The 6,086-nt window shown below is 32.9% G+C and overlaps 1 long non-coding RNA gene across 1 annotated transcript; it reads left to right on the top strand.

Annotated features, from left to right (window-relative positions):
* The first annotated feature begins 405 nt into the window (after nucleotides 1-405).
* On the top strand, nucleotides 406-5,817 carry LOC140432040 (uncharacterized). The gene is made up of 2 exons (XR_011949759.1): nucleotides 406-513; nucleotides 5,588-5,817. It is a non-coding gene; the product is annotated as an uncharacterized lncRNA (long non-coding RNA).
* The last annotated feature ends 269 nt before the right edge of the window (nucleotides 5,818-6,086 follow it).

Genomic DNA, 6,086 nt, shown 5'->3' with positions numbered 1-6,086 from the left:
GAATACTTGTTTTGTAATAATGTCCGATATATAGTGAAACTTGAAGCTCTAAACCACTCATAAAAAAATGTTTTCACTAAATTCAGATTATTTGCAGTATCATAATTACTTCAAATAAAAAAATTTTACATGAGGGATAATTGTTCTGCGTTCACTTCGACCGTGTCGCACAAAACTGAGACAAACATGTAATTTAGAATGCATCCGACAGATAGCTATTGCGGTAAAAAAGAGGCGTATATTATAAGCAAAATTAAACCATCTATTACACTTTTCAAGTTTTATTTTGATTCACTTATATTTTTTAAAACTACAATAAAATTATTAAAATTGTGAAGTGATAACAATTTTTACTAATTTTTTAATACTCAATTTATTTTCAGAACTGTTTTTGATCGCCAGATGGGTAGGTGCCATATAGAACAAGTAACCGATGCACTAGATCATTGTGTACCACTTCTAGAGCTAAATGCTACTATATACGCATATACAGGGCCTTACTCAAAGTTGCAAGTAATTGATTTTATTACTTTATAATTATTTTCTATTTAAAGGTATCTTTAAGTTGAGTTATAAAGTGCCTGCCTATTAAAGAATGAATATAGTGTCCGTCGTCATATGAACCCAAACAAAATAAAAAAGTTAATTAACTTTATAGGTGAATGAACTGCAACATGCACTTATCTTTTAATGCTTAAGTTCCGTAATCTGCTTTAAGTTTGCTTTAAATTTGTAAGCCAAGTTCTTGACTGAAGTGTAGTTTAACATGTTGTGAGTAATTATGTAGACACTTTAAAAGCCTGTTAGTACCTCTATTTGATCTTTTGTGATTAGTTTAATGATTTCTGCTCATATATCTCGTCAGGATCTGTAGCTTTGCTTTTTTTAACCAATTTTATATATTAACATGACCATCTTCTTTTGTTTATACTTGGCCCAGTTTTTTAAAATGCTATGGTGGTACTATGTTTCCTAGTGGCCACTCACCTTTAATGAATTCAGATGTATGTATTGTTTGTATATTTTCATTTTCTCGTTATTGTCAAAAGAGATAATTTTAACCCTTTTCATCTAATAGGATACCACTTGCGGTTTGTTTTCTGATGCCGGCCGCGTTATTTCACTTTAGTATGTAAATCTTTCAATAGTACTTCTAAGTCCACACTTTTGTTTGTCTCATTTTTTTCCTTGTCTTTTCTTATTTTGTTTCTATTTATATAATGTACTCTTCTATGTCTATGTTCTTATTTTAATCTTTTTCATCAATAGCAGTATCTCACCAGTCAAGCCAATCTTCTTGAGTCAGTCAGCCATGACATTCTACGCCTCCCTATCCTTCTCTTTCCTTATATCTTTCCCCTGCATAATCAGTTGGAGCAAGGTGTATTTCTCTCCACGTGTAATATGTCCGAGATATTCTAATTTTCTTGTTTTTTATTGAATTTAAAATTTCCATTTCTTTGTTCATCCTTCCCAGAACCTCTTTGTTTGTGACGTGTTCTGTCCATGATATTTTCAGAATTCTTCTGTACACCCACAGCTCAAATGATTCCAGTTTTTTCATTGATGTCGCATTCAAGGTCCAAGATTCCATTCCATAAAATAAAGTCGAAAAAACATAGCACCTCGCCAACCTAACTCTTAGTTCCAGTTTTAAATCCCTGGTACATAGAACTCTTCTCATTTTGTTGAAATTTGCTCTAGCCTTTTCTATTCTTATTTTTATCTCCTGATTGTAATCATTTGTGGAGTTAATCATTGTTCCCAGGTATGCATATTTGTCCACTTGTTCGACGTTGGTTTCGTTTATTAGAAGATTCTCGTTATTTCTTTGAGTTTTCGATTATCTCATAAATTTCGTCTTCTTGACATTCATTGTTAGACCATACTCTTTTCCATACTCTGCTATTCTGGTCACCAGTCAGCCAATAATTTCGCTTTATTAGTATTTTTTCTCTTTAGGATCTCCTTCATTCGCTTCAGTATTATCTTTTTAAAGGTTTCTTATTTTCTGTTTCTCTTTATTTATCCCTTTTTTTTTTGGAGAGCTGAGCTCTACAAATAGTTTTTTCAAAAATGAAGGTTGTAATTTTACTATCATTGATGGATTATGATCTCTCGCTGCATTGGGCACAAGGCATGTTTTTGGTGATTTGATGCCGTTTCGAAACCATTTTCCTATTAAAATATAATTTATCTGATTTCTAATAACTGTTCTATTACTATCTGCAGTCGATATCCAGGTGTAGAGTCTACGATTGGGTAATTTAATCTTAGTAAGTGTTTGTGGCTACCAGACTATTCTCTAGACCAAGGGTTCCCAAACTGGGCGGGGCGCGCCTCCCCTGGGGGGCGTGAGGACATGTCAGGGGTGGTGCGAACAAGTCGAAAATTAAATTAAATTAAGGTAATCTTTCTAAAATTCTAAATTAACTATGATGTTTAGAAAATTAAAACAAACCACTGTAACATCTGACTTTACACATAAATTTGAAATCGAATGCTTGAGAGAATGGAATGTGAGCCGATCAATGTGACTCAGTTTTTGAGATACCTCGGTCTAGCCGGTACGTATTTTTGCATTATAAAAGTGTACGTGTTGTGATATTTTAATTGTCGTAGTTGACTTTCATTGATTTCGTTGATTTAAGTGAGAGAAGTTATTGTAGTCAAGATAAGCTCAGCAAAGAAACGCAAGTATAATAATGATTATATCAAATATGGAATTGAAATAAGGAATTTTTTGCTACAAAATCTGAAAATTTAAAACGCATGAAGTTGGATAGTACTGGTTCTACGGCTCAGTTATCTGAAGCTTGAAGCTTCATATGAGCTATCACTTCTGATCGCTCAAGAAAAGAAGAGCCATATTATTGGAGTTAAAGGCAGCTGATATTATTCTTGGAACGGAGAGTAAGCAAAAGTTATCTCAAATACCTCTTCCTGACAATACTGTGAAACGTCATATTGATGATATGGCCGAAGACATACAAAACCAGGTAGTTGATACAGTACAGACATAGCACAATGTTCTCAGTTAATTGTTTATGTTCGGTATATTGAAAACGAAAGAATGAAAGACGAGCTACTCTTTTCTACAGAGTAGGCAGAACACGACAAAAGCTATTGATGTTATAAAAGCAGTGTCAGACTTTTTTGACAAACATGAACTCTCTTGGCAAAAACTGATCGGTGTATGTACGGATAGCGCACCTTCAATGCTTGGTTCTGTCTCAGGATTTGTACAATTACTAAGGGAGAAAAATGCTGATGTGACTGGAATATATTGCGTTATACATCGACAAGCTTTGGTAGCAAAAACTCTTTTAAATGACCTGAATGGTATCTTAAAGTTGTGTATTAAAATAGTGAATTACATAAAAAACAGTGGGTTGAATACTCGACTGTTTAAAACTCTTTGTGAAGATTTAGGGAGTGATCACAAAACACTGCTATTTCATATAGAAGTACGATAGCTCTCAAAAAGAAACATGTTGGCAAGATTATTTGACCGTTGAGATGAAGTAATCACCTTCTTGGAACAGCAAAAGCAAAATGAACTAAGCGTGGCCTTCAAAAAACATTGTACCCAAGTAATACTGGCTTATTTGTCAGACATTTTTGACTCGTTGAACAGCCTTAACCTAAAACTGTAGGGTGGAGAATCAAATGTAGTTACTCATAGTGATGCGATCAAGATGTATATTAAGAAATTGTAACTTTAAAGTCGTAAAATATCAGCAATCCCTGCAATTATTCGAGTTTCTCTAAAGTAGTCAATCTCAGAAGAAACACTCAGGAACAATTTTGAAAATCCAAATATAAAACCATTTGGAGAGCCTAATTGAAGAGTTCCAGTAATATTTCCCAAACACTTGTGACGATAGTATTTTCAGAATGTTAATTGACCCGTTCCATGTCAACATAGACTCCCTGCCTGAATCACTTCAAGAAGATGCTTTGCAAATAAAACATGATTCCTCTGCCAAATACAACTTTGATATAATGGACAAACCTTCATTTTGGTTAAAATATTTCAAAGTGTATCCTAGTATATCACGGGAAACTCCTCGTTTATATTTGCCTTTTTAAAGCACCTATTTGTGTGAAAAAGCATTCTCAACACTTGTAGCAATTAAAACAAAGTATCAGAATTAACTTGATGCTGCTAAAGACTTGCGTTGTGCACTTACTAAATCTTAGCCACGAATAGGCATACTAAGTAAAGAAAATGCAAGCACATCCATCTCACTAACCAACCTAATCTATATTTCTTTTATTAATAACTTTTGTATTTTATAAAAACTGATAATATTGTTTCTTGTGGCAGTATATATAAATGTTTTGTTTTCTATGTAATACTTATTTGTTTTGTTTTGTTCCTAGGCCCATACAATTTATTGTAAAGGGGTGGGGGGTGCGAGAAACTTTCATTTCGACAAAAGGGGGCGTGGTACAAAAAAGTTCGGGAACCCCTGCTCTAGACAGAACTCCGCCAATCTATACTTCAATAATTTCTTAATCCGTGTCCGTATCACTACTTTTCTCTCACAAAGAACAACACAAGTATACCTTTGAAATTACCACGACTACGATCTATGATCGACTACATTCTTTCAAATTGCTCCCTTCCAAAATTTTTGATGTAAGAGCAATATCATTGGCAGGTTTCCGCGGTTAGTATTATTAAACCTAGAGCTATGATTAATACTATAACAGGAATTAATATTAAACTCAACAGTCTTTCGGGTTGAACCACGTCTTAGTCTCCCGAGCTCCCCAGTGTAGTAGTGTGTAATAGAAACCTGTGTGGACCTAGCGTCATTCAAAATTTCATGAGATTGGAAATTCTATACGAAAAACTGGCACATTGTCAACATTTCCAAAGTGAAAATCGAAACGTCAAATAAACCTAATTTTAAAGTAAAATTGTGGCTTATTCCCATCAAAAATAGTAAATTGCATTAAGATGCTAGAATAGAATAGCTTCAGAACAATGTTTTTTTAATAGTAAGTGAAAATTTAAAAGAAAATCGCAGTTTTTGCACTAAAGTGTTAATAATTAAAAAACAACGGCAAAATTTCTGCAGAAGATGTATAGGATTGCTTACTGTACAGGTTTACATTAACGGATAAAACTCATCTATATCTTATAGACTACATCTTATCACTAGATAATTATCTAGTCATTGCCATGTTCTAAACACGGTTAAATTTTGCTTATTTCACTGGAATAGTTTTTGCTTCTTATTGACAAAAAATGATTTGATTCATCCTTCCAGGAACTAATATGCATATTATAATAAACAATGGATAGTTTATTCATGTTACAGAATATATGGAGGTGATAACAGAAAATACATATATGTAAAATAATATGACAATTTAATATGATATAATATGAATGTTATGAATATATTCCTATGACAAAGTTGAAACTTTTTTATTGAATCTCGCAAAATTCTAAACTAAGTTTGCGGTCATTGCTATAATTTATGAAAAATCATTTTAAAATATCTGTAGCATGAACTTGATAAGGTGAATCTTAAATAGTGATTCAGTTTAATTTCAAACTTGTTTTTTGTAGGAATTCTAAAGATTTTTCCACCTGCTTCATAAAGGACTTGAGAAAAGCATGTTCCGAAACTGTAATTGAAATAGCATCCACCTTAATCAAGATCTTAGGGTCACATTTATGTCCTAAGCAAGACGTTAATTTGGTTTAAAGAAGGAGGTTACGAAGTTGTGTTTTATCTGATAATGTAGTGAAATTGTAGAATTTTTACGACAACTTGAATAAAATAAATCAATATTTAAGATATTTTGATTTCCTGATAACTACAGATCTACTGTAGTTATGACATTATACTCCCTGTATAATGTCAACGGAAACATAATAACAGAACTAGAAGAACAGTTGAAGACATGGAAAAACTATATTGAAGAACTCTTTGCAGATGATAGACAACAATCTGAGCTAAGTAACATACAAGGAGACGAAGGTCCAGAAATAACGGAAGAAGAAGTAATGTACGCACTAAAAAGAATGAAAAATGGTAAAGCCCCAGGTCCAGATGAAATACCAA

The sequence above is a fragment of the Diabrotica undecimpunctata genome, unplaced genomic scaffold (assembly GCF_040954645.1).
Source record: "Diabrotica undecimpunctata isolate CICGRU unplaced genomic scaffold, icDiaUnde3 ctg00002628.1, whole genome shotgun sequence".
In the NCBI taxonomy this organism is placed as follows: Eukaryota; Metazoa; Arthropoda; class Insecta; order Coleoptera; family Chrysomelidae; genus Diabrotica; species Diabrotica undecimpunctata.
This window is presented reverse-complemented; position numbering and strand designations above follow the sequence as displayed.